The following is an 18,485-nucleotide window of genomic DNA, read 5'->3' on the forward strand; positions in this document are numbered from 1 at the left end:
GATTGAATGCGGAAATAGAGGAGTTGGTCTCAAGAGTAATGGTGACTATCAAATATCGTTGGGTCAAGGCAACAAGGACCACGACCTGCAGGAAAGAGTGTTGGGTCTGCCTTGAGGTGAGACAAGCCATCATTGTGCGCTGATGAACGTCTTCAACGAGTTAAATGGAAGTATGGGACTCATGAAGTTGTGTGCAGGTCATCTAAGAATCAATTTTTCAGTATGGAGCTCCATGCAACTATGCGATGAAGAACTACAAGGTTAATCAATGTTTCTACAGTGTAACAAAAAAAAAATAGGAGACACAACAATGGCAAGGAAGGCCATGCCTTTGTCCACAGAGAAGCCATGTCGAGGTGCAACCAAGACTATGTGAAACCATGAATAAGCATAGAGAGCCTCAGTGATAGGAAAGTTGCACACGGAAAGGATTGTACCTGGTTGGAGTGTGCAAGTGGACTGAGAATTCATTCTCAGCATGGGGAGACTATCAAGTTCCCATTCTCGTGGTTAATGTAGTGGAAGAGACCAAGTCAGATGCAACAATAGAATAGAAGAACCATGTTGAGGTACACTTGCACAGTCTGAATATAGGACAAAGTGGCAGCATCAATCAGGGGGCAGCAGAGGAACAAAATGCAAGAGCTCAAATGAGCAATGTGGGGGGAAAGCAGCATAGTTTCCATAGAGCTAAGTGAAAAATCTCTGAGTGTGAGCACTATTTTGTAAGGCTGAGTGAGAGAATGTTCTCAGAGAGAGGCCACTAGTGCCTATGTGGAGGTAAAAGACCCTGAGATTTTCATTGTTGTGTTTAAGGCGGAAGTTGCATGTGCATTGTGTGAGCAAGGTCGTAGTTTCTTGTGTTGTGTGTAAGGCGGAAGCTGCATGTGCATTGTGTGAGCAAGGTTGTAGTTTCCTGTGTTGTGTGTAAGGTGAAAGTTTCCTGCACTGTTGTGAGTAAGGCCAAAGGTGCTTGTGTTGTGTGAGAAAGGCCATAGGTGCCTGTGGAGAGATAGAAGGTCAAGAGTTGAGTTCGTGTTGATGAAGAGCAGAGAACAGAGAGGTGTGTGGAATCTGATGAGTGACTATTGTTGAGAAGATCAGTAGGATGTTGTAGAGTGAGCAGAGTGCCAAGAGAACAGAGTTGATATTAGGAAGAGGGGCTTCCAAATTACTGAGAACATTGAGTTCCAATTTTAGTGTGGGTTAGAGCCTACATACAAGAAGTTGGTGCTTCCATATCTAGTGGGTGCTTGAGAAGGCTTGGTAGTTGGTGCCTCCTGCAAGTTGGTGCTTGCATAAATTTAAGGAGGTACAAGTTTGTGCTTGCAACAAATCCACGAAGTTGGTGCTTCACATAGTGATTTTAGTAAGCTGGACAGGGATCTATAAAAAGAGGGAGTTGGTGCTTCCTGCTAGTGGGTGCTAGCAAACAATCAAAGAGGTTGGTGCCTCTTCGCAAGTTGGTGCTTGCCAACCAAAGGGATCAGTGCCTCCTATGAGTGGGTTCTCACAAACAAACATATGTAATTAAGTGGGTGGTTAACTTACATCATAAACAAACAACAAATTTGGTGGTTTTTTCCCGCTAGTTTTCCACGTGAAAAACACTATGTCAAATGTGTGTTTCTCATGTGATTGTTGTTTGAACTTGTGGGTCTGAAATATTGTTGGTTCATTTTTTTATGAATGCATGCTCTCACAAGTAAAAGAATATAAGAAGGTATTGTAATCATAATAAGAAAATGAATAGAGCTTCTTAATTATTGATTCACCCCCCCTCCCCTCTCTCACCAATTCCTTATTTCAACAATGAGATCATCTAAGAGAGGCATAGATCGAAGTGGAGACTATCAACCCCAATGCTATAGGTGTGGAAAATTAATACACATGTTTTGGGAATGTCCTGGAAATGCACCAGCAAACCAAAGAGGTGCTCATGTCACAAAATAAAAGGAAGAGAATGTAAATTCAACTACAGCTTAAGAAGTTTGTGAAGCAAGGGAGTCTCTACTAATGAAAAATATGTTGATCAAATTAGAGAAGGAAGTTAAAGAACCAAATCAATGAAAGAGTTTGTTAAGGATTGTGCGTAAATATAAAGGTTAAGTGCTATAAAGTTGTAATTGATAGTGGTAGCACAAAAGAATTAGTTTCCAGAAAGGCCATCAAGTTTTAGTTAAAGAAAATTGCAAAGTAGAATTTTAGATCAGGAGATATAAAGATGACATTGTATGTGATGTGATGTCAATAGATGTTTGCCATGTTTTGTTAGGAAGAACATGGAAATATGATAGGAACGTTATCCATAATGGCAGAAGAAATGCATATATTCTTGATAAAGATGGTCTAAAACATACCTTGTTTCCCTTTCCAAATGGAGGAGCCAAAGATGAATTTGGTCCAAGTGTATTGCTAATGAGTGGAAAGGAATTGCAGCAAGAGACTAAAAAAAGGATGTACATTTTTCTTTGATTGGGAAGCCTCAAATAATCCTTACAAGCACAAATCTAGATGATTTACCTGAAGAAATTAGAAGTATGCTAGATGAGTTCGTTGATATAATTGTTGATGAGCTACCAAATAGTTTTCCTCCTATTCAAAGTGTTAGCCATCACATAGAATTAATCCTAGGATCAAGTATTCCAACAAAGGAGCATATAGGAAGACTCCATAGGAAAATAAGAAAAGAGGCAAGTTTAGAAGTTATTGGAGAAAGGTATTATCAAATAAAGTTTGAGTCTCTGTGTTGTACCAATAGTGCTTAGTCTGAAGAAGGATGGTGGATGGAAGATGTGTGTTGATTCAAGGGTGTTAATTTTAGATAAAAATGGTATGTTTTACGTTTTAGCACAATTTACTTCAATGTTCCTTATCATCCCAATGACAATTTCCAATTATATTCAGTAACAATCACATTAACTTATATACATTGATAGTAAATGCAAATAGAACATAAAAAATATGCAAAATACAAGCCAAGACAAGAGGACACAAGATGTGCCGATTCCAGGGACAAACCCCAATGTGGAAACCCTTTAATCAAATATTCTTATTATTCTTCAATAGTTCAGCACAGAGAGAGAGTACAAATATCATAATTACATGCCCAAAATAGTTCTACCAAATCAATAGTCAATGCAGCCCTAACCAGAAAGTCAACAGTGGTTAAAGATGCCCCAAAATGTCCTCCAAGCAACTTGATCAACAACAGAAGAATGTGGCCTGCCAAGAGAGTGAAAGTCAACCCAAAATTAGCTCAGTCAACACATCCAAAGTATGTTGTAATTTTGCGGTCAAACCATAAATTCAAAGCAACAGTCAACTCGGTCAAATAGTCCCCAAATACCTCGAAAATCATCATAGAGAATGTGGCCTGTAGAAATTTAAATTATTCCCAAAAAACTGAAGTCAACATTGGTCAAATACTCAAAGGCAACACTAGTCAACACATGCCCTAATCTCTGAAATTATCGGCCTCCAAAACCAGTCCAAAAATATGTCCTCTTCCACACGTGCGAAGTAGAGAGCCTCCAAGTTGTATGAACCAATCAAGAGAGGAGAGAGAAGATGATGTGATGAGTTGAGATGATGTCCAAAAGAGAGAAGGGTCACTTCTATTTATGAACTTTGTTGAGGGTGAGGAGATACATCCATGGGGCTTCGTGAGCCTACATTTGACTGAGGCCAACCTTGGCAATTTGTCCATGAGAAAGAATAAATTCAAAATTCCATTTCTGCTTGTCAGAATGAGATGATATTTATATCAAAATTGTACCTCTTGAAAAGAGGAACCCAATGCAAAAATCATCTCCATCATATGAGTTGTCATGAGCTGGAAGTTTTCCCTAGTTTCCAATTTTAATAGTCCCTCTCAACTATGGAGAATTCCACCTACCAATCCATCATCATGCCAACCTGTCATCCTGTACCATCCCTATCATCACTGCTCTACTGAACCATGAAGTAATAATGAAGATGAAGTGATAGAGAGTGAGTCATAAGACCATACCACTCTCCACTGACAAAAGTCAGACCTTGATCCAGATCAAGTTGTTGAACACCATGCCTCCTAGTCATAGGGAGTATGATAGTAAATGATGTGTCCATTGGTAGTACTATGGTCCCTAACCATATTTTCCCAACTCATTGGCCAGATGAGAGGTACTTCCCATGAGTCCCAGACTCTATGGGTAGGATGTGTGTGAAGGCATCAACAGGAGAAGGTGAACCACTCATCCTATGCATATGTCAATCGTAGGGGAAGGTGAACCACTCACCCTACATGCATGTGTCTAGGTAGGGGAAGGTGAACCACTCACCCTACACACATGTCAAACATAGCGGGGTATCATAGGGGAAGGTGAAACATTCACCCTGTATCCAGCGCACCACTAGGGGAAGGTGAACCACTCACCTTATGGTCACTCATAGCTCCAAGAAGTACCCGAAGCCCCCAAGAGCTCCTAGAGCTTTGTGTACAACTCATATGAGACCCTCATAAGAGGGTCGTTCCACGACTCCAAGTCTCTCTCAGAAGCTTAAGAATTTAATCTTCCCCGAAGGCTTCATGAGAATGTCTATGATCTGCTCATCCGTCCTGATGTGTTGGAGCCTTATTACTCCCCGTTGTACCATATCCCAGATAAAGTGGTACCTGATATCAATGTTCTTAGAGCGGTTGTGGAACATGAGATTATCTGATAGGTGAATCCCACTCTGGTTGTCGCAGAAGATCACGGTGGTATTGTTACACAAAATTTTGTCATTGTCCCTATACTCCCCGTTCCTCGATCCTGGAGGACCTCTACATTGAACCCTACATGATTTCCCATCATGAAGAGTTTTCCTTTACATCCCTCTTCATGAGCAGAACATTTCCCTTTTGCATCATTTCCCAATAATCTTCCTTTTATCCTAGTTTACAAGACCAACGCTAGTGCTCAATTCCTTCCTCGCGCTGATTTGTAGAGTTTGGAACCAAGCTTAGCACCGTACGGCGCAAGTGAGCCCTTCATCACTTACGTCAATCCTCTTTTGGCAAGTTTTTAAAAATGGAGTCGAAGCTTCTAGGTCTAGAAGCTTCGTAACAGAAGTCTAGTAAATGGTTGGGCTAGATAGAGCCAAGGAAGTCAGTTTGGGCTCCTTTCCCCTATTAATATGGAAAAAACCAAAGAGATAAGCCCTCTCCCTTCATAAGAGGAACCATATCCCCTCCATCAAAGCTATATAAACTCCTTCTTTTCCAAGCTGAACTAGTCTTTTTGGAGCTTGAATAACCAGCAAGATATCTATAGCTTTTAGCCTTCTAGTTTGTGTTTGTGAAGGAAGAATAGTGTGTTTGGTTTGGTTTGGAACTAAAGGGAAGAAGCCTTAAACTTCCATTGTTGGGGCTATCCATGGGATGCTAGCAGAGGTGTGGGAACTTAGATACGTCTGAGGAGACCTGCAACGTCAAGGCTTTGGTTGTATCCCTTTCTGAGTTTTATACGAATACAACTAATGGTTTATTTCCTACATTGATTGTCATAATGCATTTAATGGCTTAAGACTCCTTGACTTTTTATGTAGATTGAATGTAATTGTATGCTATCACATTTGTTGTTGTCTCTTGTGTGTTTGTTTCAGGTATCTGAAGGAGAGAAACGAAAGGAAGCTAGAGCAAGGAAGCGAGGTCATCATCATGCAGATTAGCGTTCAAAGAGGTAGGGCCGCTTATTCATCTTATCATTCCATTGAACAATACATCATTCTAGTTTGTTGAATCCGTATGTTGCATTAAGTAGCATCATTGAAAACTAGAGTTGCATCATCATTTGCATTCGAAAAGAAATGAATTCCCTTTACTGTTGAAAGGACTACTTGAAGTACATTTGATAGGAAAGATAGGAAGTGGAAAGAATTTTCATTATTTTGTTTTCAAACAGCGAAGTAGTGAAAATCTCATCTTGCTTTCAATTGCTTGTTTGTTGCATTGATTGATTTCTCTACTCTCATTAGTCTAAACATTCATCGAATTGAAAGGGTTTTGTCTCATTTAGCTCCATATAGGAGTTTTTTCGAGTCACATCGATAAGGCTTGAAAACTGAGACATAATTTCAAGATAAACTTTAAAATGTACTCAATTAACCTAATGCGCATTTGAAACTTAACGCTCACATTTAGAAGGTCTAGGCTAGAGACGTGTTCTGGCATCTTTAAACCCAACATCCATCGTTCGCTTCGGCACTAGACATCGCTAGTACAAACTTGTGCTCCCTGTACCGTCATGTATATAAAGGGAGACCCCACTAGGTTGGAAATATTTTATCCATTGGAAGCCGAATCTGTTGCCTTGTAAATGTGATACACCAAACACAACATTCGGGGAGATTGCCTGCCCGTACTTCTCAGTTCGTCGGGAGGTATTCTGCAGTTCACGATTACCTAGTAATCCTTTTGCTTAGATTATCCTGAGTAGTCATTTTTTATCTTTTTGACTCTTTAAATTTAAAAGATCATCGAGAACTTGTCCTTTCGAGCTCGTTCAAACCGAAAGTGATAGAGTCATATTTTCTTTTTTCTCAACTCTTAAAACATGAAAAAGCACCAGTTTGTTTCAACGTCTCAAAAAATTGTTGCCCACGATCACATTACATTCCTGATAGTTTTATTTTGGACCACATCGTGAGTATACCTTTAATACATTTTGTAAAAGCCCTGAAATTAATCTCTCTCTTCTCTTGTTATTTGAGATATTTGAGACAAAGTCATCATGGCTGAACCATCAGGTTCACCCAGTTCCTCTTCCTCTCCTCCGTATGAAATATCATCTGAGGAGCCTCTTCCTGAACTCCCATAGTCACTCGAGGATCAAGGTGTTGAACTTGGAATTATTCTAAGTATCCAACCTTTGTCATCTCGTCCTCCTCCTCCCTCAGCTACTGGGTCACCCTACGAATCTGGCCCATAATCCCTGAATAATCCTATCCAGACTCCCGAGAGTCTGCCGACTCCTGAAGGTCAGCAAGGACTTGTTGTTTATCCTCTGAATCCTTTGTTTGATCTTGTTGTGATATCACCACAACGTCCATACAGTATGTATGATCAACCAGGTATTCTTTGGAATTATCCCCTCGAACATCTTCGGTTGTCCATCATCATTTGTTTCCACCCATGGAATCAGAAGGCAGGATCCTAGTCTCCTCTCCGGGTCACTCAGAGGTTTCTGCTACACACACTCCTCACATCGTCGATGAGCAAGGATATCCATTCACTCCTGACGGTTTCCATTACATAGGAAGCATTCCGACTAGTGTTTATCCTGAGTTACCTCGGGATTACGTCTCTTTATCTCAGTTGATGTCAGGCACTCTTAGTGCCTCGTCGTTATATCACAACCCTATCTGGTCATCTGGCGCTCTGCCTACCACAGGTCCATTTGTTCAGAACTTGACCTCTCAGTTGATTATCCATTCTGTAGTCACTTCAGTTCTGGTGCAACCCACCATTCCGAATCCGCTCGTTTCGTCGTTTCAACCGACTCTTCTAGTTCAACTGACAGTCTCGAGTCAAGTCTCTGTAAGTTCCAAGACCCCTCAAGTAAGTGGAAAGGATATGCCACCACTTGGGGGGAAAAACTCGAGTATTTCCATGATGTCTAGCATAACCAGTGTGAGTGGCTCACAAACTCACATGGTTGGAATGAACCAACCCTCTTCCGCTACCATTCTCAGCCCCACTGGTCCAGTTGGATCGAGTAATGTCTAGTACTAGCAGCCATATGTGGCTCAGGTTCAATACCAACCTCCTTATGTTCCATATGGTTCATAAGTGATGGTAAATCCACCTTATGTCCCTCAAGATGGACCTTATGTTTAGCCTAGTCCATCTGTCGTACCTGGTCGGTATGGTCAGATCCAATTCGGGAACTTTCAGTACCCTCAAGGTGTCACTCCGAGAACTGTCCCAATACCCTTGCAACAGCAAGGACATCTTTTGCAACAACAAGGGAAACCTTTGTAGCAGTAAGGGCCATCCTTGCAGCAGCAAGGGCAGACAGTGTGGCAGCTAAGACAACTGCAACAACTGCAGGGGAAACCCTTGCAATAGTCGCAGCAAAATTTGCAGTCGCAGATGTAGTTTGTTCATCAATCCTCCCAGCCTATGTCCTCGCAAGGTCAACCTCTGTAGCTGCAGGGACAACCTTTACAGCCTTAAGGTCAACACTTGCAGCAACAAGGTCATCCTGGGAAGCAGCAACCCTTGTACTCATATCAACAGGGTCAACCTTTGCAAGGTCAAGGTCAAGGTCAAGTCCTGTAGCAGTAGGCTCAAAATCCTTATGTCCAAGGCAATAGGTTCAAAATCCTTATGTCTAGGGGCAGCAGGTGCAAAATCTTTATTTCTAGGGGCAGTAGGTGAAAAGCCCTTATGTCTAGGGGTAGTAGGTGAAAAATCCGTATGTCCAAGGCCAACAAGCTCAACAACCTTTTAACTCGTATGTTGCTTATCAGCAGCCTATGGCTGGACAGTATCAAGGCTACCCAGGTCAGAATCCTCCCTACGGGCAAGGTAACCTACAGTGGGGGAAAAATCAAATGCCATATGGACAAAATCCTCCACTATGGGGAAAAAATCCTTACCAACAAGGATGGGTTTTGTTGTCCAAGCCTGCTCACAGGCCCTAAATGCCTTTCAATACGCAATTGCAATTCTTGGCCACGTTGGAGTTGCCAGATGTTTTTAGACTCATGAATGATCCCATTCTTCATTCACCATTCTGGCCTCCAATTCCATCCAAGATCCTTAGCGATTGTCCGAAGTTTGAGGGAAAAGCGAAGGAGGATCCATAAGCCCACATGATGACATATCACCTCTGGTGCTCCTCCAATTTGTACGTTGATGATTCAATTCGTCTCCGACTTTTTCAACAGACTCTCACAGGTGCTACAACCAAGTGGTACATCAAACTACCTCAAATTACTTACAATGACTTTAACAATCTCGCTATGGACTTTCTCACACATTTCCAGTTTTCGATTCACTATGAAACTGGCACCCATCTCCTTACATCACTCAAGCAAGACACTGCGACCCACATCTCTTATCACATCCATGAATGGAGGCATCGGCGACACCTGATCAAGTTTGAAATTGCTAATCATTTGTTGACCGAATGGTTCACCAAATCATTCATCAGCGAAATTTATGAGGACATTTCTATGGGCAGATGTGTCTCTGAGGAACAAGCCATCGCACATGCCCAATATCTAGACCTCATCTACTCACAATCTGGCACGTTATATGATATGTTACCCAATGTGCCCAGACCATCATCTGATCCAATGACATCGAAGTCTTCGGATACACCTCCTATTAATGGAGTAATTGGTTCAGTGTCCTAGACCCCAGCAAAATATTCTTCCAAGTAAAAGTCAGTCTCAAATGCTACTTCTAATGATTCCTCTTGAAATTCACCTAGTCCTGGTAAAACCTTTGAGGTTCACGTTGTCCATTCTACCGCAGCGAAAAAATCCTCTAAAGGTAAAAAGAAAGGCAAAGGCAAGGGTAAAGACGATTCCCTGAAACAGGGCCCTCCTAAGTCATCTATTGGTGATGCTTCTCAACGAAAGCCCAAGTCTTTGTGCCTCATTTGCGAGGAGGATCACTATACTAAGGATTTTCCCCAATGCTATGAAGTTAGTCGCTTGCTCAAAGGGACCCTGGTTGTCCTGAAAGAGCCATTTCCATCCCAACAAACCCAAATGGTAGACCAGCCTCAGTCTTCCGCTTCATCAGGCTCCGAAGTGTTCATGATGAGTACGCCTATCAATGTGGCTACCAGGTCAAAATATTATCAAACACCTACTCCGACAGCAGAGAAAGAGAAAGAAGGTACCCCTTCCTCCTCTATCCCATCAATTTCTGGTTCTCTCCATATAGAGTGACCTAATCTCGATTCCACTATTCGACCACCTTCTCGAGGTGTGATACGAAAGTCCTTGTATAATCTAAACACTCGAGCCGCTCAACATTATAATGATGTTGAGGATTTAGCTCAAGCGCCATCAACTATGTATGCTCTCGAGGTCCTTCAAAGTTGTCCTTCTCAGTGGAAATCATTGCTATCAGCAATTGGAGGTATTGATCCAACTGATTATGATCTGGGAAACCATGTTCCGCGCTTGCCTCATCAGATTTCCTTTCTCATTCAGGTGATCATTAATGAGAAAACCATCCATACGACCGTCATTAATGAAGGTTCTTCTACCTGCGTCATGTCTGTCACTTGTTGGAAGGAAATTGGTTCTCCTACTCTTAACCAATCGCCTAATACTTTGGAAGTCTTTGATGGGCGTGATTCTCAACCATTCGGTGTTCTTCCTAATATTGCCATCACTTTGGAAGGAAAGACAGTACATGTCAAAGTATAAATTGTGGATGCCAATCTTAACTATAATATTATACTCGGATGGAGTTGGACCCAAGCCATGCATGTTGTAGCCTCCTCTCTTTTCCGCGTGATTCAGTTTCCCCATCAAAGGAAGATTGTCATGATCGACTAACTATCCTTCTTTGCCTCTTCCTCCTCGGATGACAATGTTCCTTATGTGAAGCATACCGGTGCTCCTTATGAGAGTGCGGGGGTAGGAATTTTTAAAGATCCCGCTTTGATGGGTATTTTTCCACTCCCACCTCCGCATGTTGCCTCTGTCAACATGATCTCGGTCAAGTCGGATCCTTGGGTCATTCTGTCTCCTGATCTTGTTGATACATGGGGTGATGTCATGTCGTTAAGCCTAGCCGAGATCAATTATGTGGAGATTGTTTCGGCTTCGGCTTTGGTATCCATTGATCATACTATTTCGAGTACATCTCTCGATGCGTATTCTTGATCCCCGTGGCTTGGTGCTTCGGATTCTCTCGATCCCTTAACCGAGACATTTCTTACTGACGAAAGTATCATGGAAGTTATGTCTCTGGAGGAATTACCTTGGAATGATACTCATCATCGTTCCTCGTTCTTGCCTGGCCCAACGGTCATGTCTACTTGTCTTAAGAAGTTCTGCTGCCTATTGACATGTTTGTTTATCCTGATATTATCAAGATCTTTCAACTAGGGGGACCTTTACCTCCTCACATGTTCAGGTTTTTCTCACTCCCTCGAGTTTCTACCATTGGCCCATTATCGCAATGGGGTTTTCATCTCATGACTTGTAACCCTCACTTGCCCAGGGGGCATGGGGGCACAACCTTTTATAAGTTTTACTCTATTATTTGGCCGAGTCGATGCTTACACATCATGTCGATGGTAAAACTCTAGTTTTCCTCTATGTTGATCGATTACCTGAGTCTAGTAATGGACTCCCTCAAAAAGTACTATGATTTAGTCATATCGCATGGTTACTTTTGTACATAAGTGTGTTACTCATTTTTGTGCAATGTGGTTTGGTGTGTTTTTTCAGGTAGCTTTCCTTCTTATTATGTCTTCACTTGCTTTCCAGATGTTTGTGACTCCTTTCGTCAGTTTCGCTGATGGTGCTTGCCTTAGTACTTGGAATATATCTTCCATGGCATGGGCTATCTACACTCCTAATGGTGAGTTGATTGATCTTCAAGGTATTTGTTCGGGTCAAACAACTAATAACATTGTTGAATATAGCGTGGTTATCGAACTCTTGTAAGAAGCCATCACTCTTGACATTCAGGAATTGGTTGTTAAACTTGATTCACAACTTGTTGTTCTTCAGCTCAATGGGAAATATTTCATGAGAAACCCTCACATATTGAGAATGTATTTGCGTATTCATCTACTAGAAAGAAATTTTGATTACATCACATATCATCATATTCCTAGGCATATTAATACATTAACATATGCATTAACTAATTATGCGCTAGATAGACATTTGTGAAATATGTGAAAAAACAAAACATTTGTATCATAATAAGCAAGAAAATATAGCATATAGCATATATATATATATATGTGTGTGTGTGTGTGTGTTGATAATGTTTAAGTGTCATACGTCAAAACCCCAAAAAATAATATATGTGTTCAGTACATTCGTGGCTCACAGACCTCAAAATTGTAAATGCTAAAACTATGGACTACTTGGCATGGTGCTCATGATAGCATGCCACTACTCATACTACTCGAGTCAGTGAAAAACAGATCTGATCTGACACCCCCACTGTGTTTCATTGATACTAGCATGGGATGTCACCCACCTGGGCATACTCTGGGATACCTCTGGTTAATCCCTCAAGGTTCTACGCAATCTCCTCCTCATTATCAACTCCTTCCTTATAAGGAGCGATCTCAAACTTTCGAGTAATGCGTCTGGAAACGAGGGACATCCCGGTTGGTCGCTCTAGTCCTACGTCTACGATTACGAATCGAAATGTCACAAATGCATATATTTCAAAAATAATAGAAAAATCAAAAAATAAAAAATGTCTTGCTTACCTCCATCATCAAAATCTTCTCCCTCTGGGAGTGACATGTCAGGATCACCGCGGAAGTCAGTACCACTATATGGCCAATCCTCTATCACGATCATTTGACACCTTAGCCCCGTCGGTTCTAGGCATCAGTTCACTCCATTGGACCATCCGTGGGTCTCGTGGCAATGGGGGGTTTATCTCTCCCAGCTGATAGTGAAATAGTGGGATCCACTCCAAAACAAAGGTCACCAAAACATAACCATATCCAAACTATTTCAGGATCCCTGCCTTAGCTTTGGATAACTGGCGCTTCATGTTCACCTTCATGGCTTCCGCCCAATTGAAGACAGTGGGCATTGTGCAGTCTATGGCATACTAAAATTTGGACTTGTTGGACTCATGCAATGCCTGAGCCCTAGCAACTCTGTTTATGGTCAAGAGTAGTGCTTTCAATACAAGGTCATTAACATTCATGATATCAACCTTGTCGCTTTTTGATTTCAGTGCTTTTAGATAATGTTCTGCAAGCAACATGTTCACACTTGCCCAAATGGGCCTGGAACCAAACAGATTGACTGGTTCCCCTCTTAAGGAGACTCTGGTGATGAAGTATATATCTGAAGTCTCTAGCTCCAGCTCTTGGTCCCGGATCACAAAGCCTTCTCATCCAACATCCCAAAGACTAATCAAATATTGTAATAGCTCAGGTTGAGCCCGAAGGCACGGTGTAAGGAAGAATTTGAGCAACCCACAGTTCCTCAAAGCATCCAGACAATTTTGATCAGCCAATGCCTAGGCATCAATTGCCTCATGCTCACGTTCTTTCCAATCACCCTCTTCGGGACAGTCCGGTGATGAAGTATATATCTGAAGTCTCTAGCTCCAGCTCTTGGTCCCGGATCACAAAGACTTCCCGTCCAACATCCCAAAGATTAATCAAATATTGTAACAACTCAAGTTGAGCCCGAAGGCCCGGTGTAAGGAAGAATTTGAGAAACCTACAGTTCCTCAGAGCATCCAGACAATTTTGATCAGCCAATTCATGTGCATCAATTGTGTCATGCTCACATTCTTTCCAATCAACCATTTTTTCACTAGATTTTGCCTACAAGCATAAAATATTCAAGTCAAAATTAGTCTTGGATCGAGAAATTTCGGATTTGCAATAGAAAAATTTTCGGTTCTCTGCACCAACGCGACTGTTTTAAAAATAGTAGCGCTGACGGTGCAAGTGGCTATGTTAAATAACCCTCGATTGGTGCGATCCTAAGCTCGGATCTCGCACCGACCGAGGTCAAATTTTTTTGCTAAGATCTCCTCCAGAAATCCAAAAAATGGCTAAACATAGGAAAAACAGGTATGAAAATGAAGCTAAGGGTCTCAGCTCTTACCTGCAACTAACGGTTTGTTGATTGGACTCCTGAAACTGCTGCAATCTGCTCCCGAAAATCTAGGGAACAAATGGGTAAAAACTACTCCACCAAGGTAAAAAGGTAAAATGGTAAAAAATAATTTACTTTTCCCCTTTTTATTCATTTTTGATGATATTTTAGGGTTTTAAAATATCTTTTCATCTATTTTTACCTCAGAAATTGGATAATATGTTTGCCTCTTGTGTAGTGATAAGTGACAGATTGTTGATGATGGTACTGGAGTCGTATTTAAGCTATTTTATCGACTCGTAAAAACCCAAATGAAAAGGTCTTTGAGTATTTTTCCCTTTTTGACTCATTAAAGAGAATAAAAATGGGGGGTTTGCTTTCAGCTCTTTTCCGACTCTTAAAACATGATTTGGAGTTTTATTTTTCGTGTCTTTTTCAAGCTCTCTAAACATGAAAAAGATACCGAGTTACACCTTTGTCGAACTCGTTAAAACATTAAACGACATCGGATTCATCACCATGACGAACATGAGCTTCTCCTTCCTAGGGATCATTAATATTAGTAGGTCAGATTCATCTGAAGGATGGACTTACAGTGCAAGCACATGCTATCCCCTTCAAGCTTGCGATAAAAAATAATTGGGGCACTTGCCAAAAATGGTGGGGGAAAATGGGAAATTCTATCAATTGTGTCAGAAACTCACTCTTGAACATGACACTTTTTCCTTCGTGTCGGGTTGGGATATCCTCACTTCATCATTGACCATCCTGGGTTGGGTCGTTCATTTTTTCCTTCCATTTGATCTCTGCCACGTCATCATGACCTCTAATCCGGTGGATCTAAAAGCTTCCAAACTCCAGAGTCCTATCGCCGATATGTTCAAGAGTTGTCCTTCTGCTGTTACACTCATTCTTGATTCTCTATATCATCCGCAATCATTACATCCCTTCGTCTAGTGTCGATGATGTGGGATACATCATGGCCCTCCTTCAACATAGTCACTTCCTGTTGACTTTAGCTCATTATCCAGGAAGTTGGTCGAGAGACTCCCTTCGAGTACCTTAGAGCTTGCATGCCCTAGTGGCAAGTTCTTCGCACTCGACGACAAGTTCACATCATTGGCTTTCGATCGAGTGATTTCACGGGTGTTCGACTTCAATTTCTTATTCACATTCCATGGATTGTGCTGCTAGTACCTTGAGTTCCATTGTCATTATTGGTGGTTTCTCTCACACTTGTTGACGGTTCACGTCATTGATTGTGTTATCACTGACAAAATTATCAAAGAAAAAGGGTAAGGTAAAGGTTAATTGATCCTAGACATATTCATGTTGATCTTGGTCGTGTTCATGCAATATACATTTGATACAATTCTTAGTTTGAGCAAACAAGCCCATAGTGAGCAGAGATCAGAAATGTTCATCAAGTTCAAGTGAGGCAGCTCCTCAATTAAGCAAGGAATTTAGCCCTAGGGCTAAGGAAACATCATCACAGCTGCATAAAGATGATAGAAGTAAGGCTAAGTCCTAATTTTGGACAAATTACCTTTTGATACTTACCTTGAAGAATGGTGTCTAAATATTCAATGTTGAACAATTTCATGTCAAATGGAAAAGTCATTGCAGTAAAAGGAAAGACACAAGAAAGTTAGATTTTGATCCTAAGCTGTGTTTTTGAAATTACACAGCAGTTTCGCAGCGCGCTGCGAAACCCCTGTAGCAGCCTGTTTCAGCATAAAAAAAACTCTGCTTTCTGCGTTTACTAGTCAACTTCCAGGAGGTCTCTAAAGCAACTGAAAGCCTATTTTGGGAAATGGAAAGAGGTTTTTATTCCTAACAGACTGAACTAGAAAAACCTCCTTCAGTTTCCTCAAATCCATTACGAGCTGAGAGAAATTAATGACCAAAGTTGCGCTACGAAACTGCTGTAGGTGCAGTTTTTCATCTTCTGTTTTACACCTCTTTTTCAAAGACAGATTCTGGGCAGCTGGAGTAGTGTTTCTAAAAACCAAAAGAGGTTTTTGTTCAGCATGGATTGGTTCAAAAAATCCTCCTTCAGTTTTTTCGAAATACATTGTTTATGAGAAGTTATGAGCTTTGTCCCAAGACCTTTTTTTTCAGCCAGAACAGCAGCTTCGTAGCAGCGGAAGCTAAATAATCCAATCTCAGTCACTAGTTTTGAACTACAAGTGGAAATGTTGAAAAGAAAATATCTTTAAGGGATCCTTCAAAATTATCAATCTTCAGAAAAGTTAATACAGGTGGAGGAAACATGTATTCGAATGCAACTTTAAACTTTTGTCATAAAGTGAACACATTTACTACAGTCCAAAATATGTCAGACAAGGTGGAGGAGTTTTTGTCTTCACACGTGGACAAAAGGTAGACATGTTTCAACATGTTAAATGGAATGGATTGTCAAGCCCAAAAGATAACCATATTTGCCAATATGGAATTGAGAAGGTTGATAATGTCTTAATATCAATATCCAAAAACCAAACACGGTGCCCGTGTAAAAATCAGTGCTGTTCCAAGTTCATCATTAACACCACTAATCCTGTGGCTTTTGAAAAAGGTGCCAATCATAAGAAGGAAAGCACACAGGTATATAATAGAAGAAAGGTTTCCAGTTTGAGAGTGAATGGTCTCATGCCAAGGATGACTGTCAGTTAAAAGCCTATAGTCATTGCATTCAGATGGATAGGAAAATGCCCCTTGCAGAATATATTGGCTTTGGTTTGAATTTGTCTAACTCTTCAAGAAACTGGGCTGACATGAATGGTTATGAAAGAATTTGTAGGGATGAAAACAAGAACATGAATACTGAGCAAAAGGAGTTTTTGCAATCAAGTAGCAGAGCAGTGAAAATCTCAAGGAAAAGATAAATTGTTTAAACAGTTTCGTAGTTTCGTAGCGCGCTACGAAACTGCGAAACTACTGTAGGGGCTGTTTTTAATACAGACAAACAGTTCGATGGAATAATCAGAAATTTTCAAAGGGAACACCTAAGTGACATGTAAGAGATCAAAGGAAGCTCCCAGGCCATTCAAATTATGACAGGTGTACCTTTAACAAAGGTGAAATGTTTTGACCTAAGTTTAACGTTTTTGATTATAAAGTCACTTTATTATCGGTCATTAGGGTTTGGAAGGAGCTGCTTACGGGGAGTTTTGGTTGGCACACCTCTCCATCAAAGAAGCCTCCAGCACATCAGGAACATGGTGATGCTCTATATTCTTGGGCTATTAAAGAGCTAAAGACATGTTGCTACATATTCGAATAGATGGTGGAAGATTGGAACCGAAAAAATAGGGTATTTCTCCTAGCATCACTGAACCATTGAATCATTCAGCATCCGAAGCTAGCATGGGACATTGAATCTTCATCTCGGTCATCTCAGCCAAGCTAAAAGGAGACAGGTGTCAAAGAATAAGAAAGAATCATTCTACGAGGAGGATAAAGTTAGAGTTATAATTAAATTAGGACTCTTTAAACTCCATGTTCAGCACTTATTGTATTTAATGAGTCAGTTCAATAGCAGATAGGGGTCATTAGTGGCAGTCATCGAGCTCCCCTCATGCTGGAGGAGGAGGCTCCAAGTAGTTAGAATTATGTTTCTATATATAGCTGGATTATCAATGTAATAGGGGTTGGAGACTTGAGAAAGAGAGTTTATTTTGGCTTGTGTAAAAACTTATTTTCAGTAATACAAATGACTGCTTTTCTTCTCAGGATTCATACAGTGTTTCAAATGCTCAAGATATAAGTGGTTTTGTTTTATCCTTTATGTTTTACAGCTGTATAGATACACAATCACTCAGAATTCACTTTGCTGCTCTGACTTCCTGTGTGTATTTGTAAGTTGAGGTTTCTATGAGAGGTATTTTGAGTGTTTAAGCATTACATGCCCTGACTTCTATGAATGAGTAGTTTTATAGTTTGCTGAAGTGATGATTAACTCCTTGAGCCCAATGGAAGTCTTTGTAATGTCTGTCCAGCCAACATATGTGTTAAATTTACTTTGCAAGAGTTAGCCATCTCATCAATAATTAAAATCAATAACCCTTTGAGAGAGCCCTCTCAGGCTAAGGAGGCTAAGCCTTAGTCAAAAGTCTGGTTTGAAATAGTTACACAGAGTCTTACTGATTAGCAGCCTTCAGTGCTTGATTTTGTGATAACATTTTGGTGCGTCTGCCGGGAGCCTGAAGATTATTCATTCCCGAAATTATGAAGGTGAACTTCTGAAGGTAGCAGGAGCTTAGAAGGTTTTTGAGGCTGCAAAACTACCTCGGCGACTCCATTGTTGAAGAATTCGAAATTCATAGGTTCATGGTGATTCCACTGGAGTTATGAAGGACCCAGATGCTACCATTCTTATTTCAAGGTATGCATGCATAGATTTTTCAGGAATTCATGGTTTCCCAAATCATTTTCCCAAGGATGCATATTTTCTAAGGAATGGTCCAAAATTCAACGGAGAAGATTTGAGTTTAACTTTGAAGCATATATCAGATTTTTGTGAATTTTCAGAGCTTCTTAGAGTTAAACATGAGGATGTTTGCATTATGTTATTCTATGATTCACTTCAAGGGAAATGTAAACAATGGATTGAAAGTTTTCCTATCAAATCCGTTAAGTCATTTCAAGACTTATGGCTTATGTTTTTGGAGGAA

The sequence above is a fragment of the Pinus tabuliformis genome, chromosome 1_2 (genome assembly GCF_031772625.1).
Source record: "Pinus tabuliformis cultivar Carrire ecotype Pingquan chromosome 1_2, CPIR1, whole genome shotgun sequence".
Taxonomy (NCBI): Eukaryota; Viridiplantae; Streptophyta; class Pinopsida; order Pinales; family Pinaceae; genus Pinus; species Pinus tabuliformis.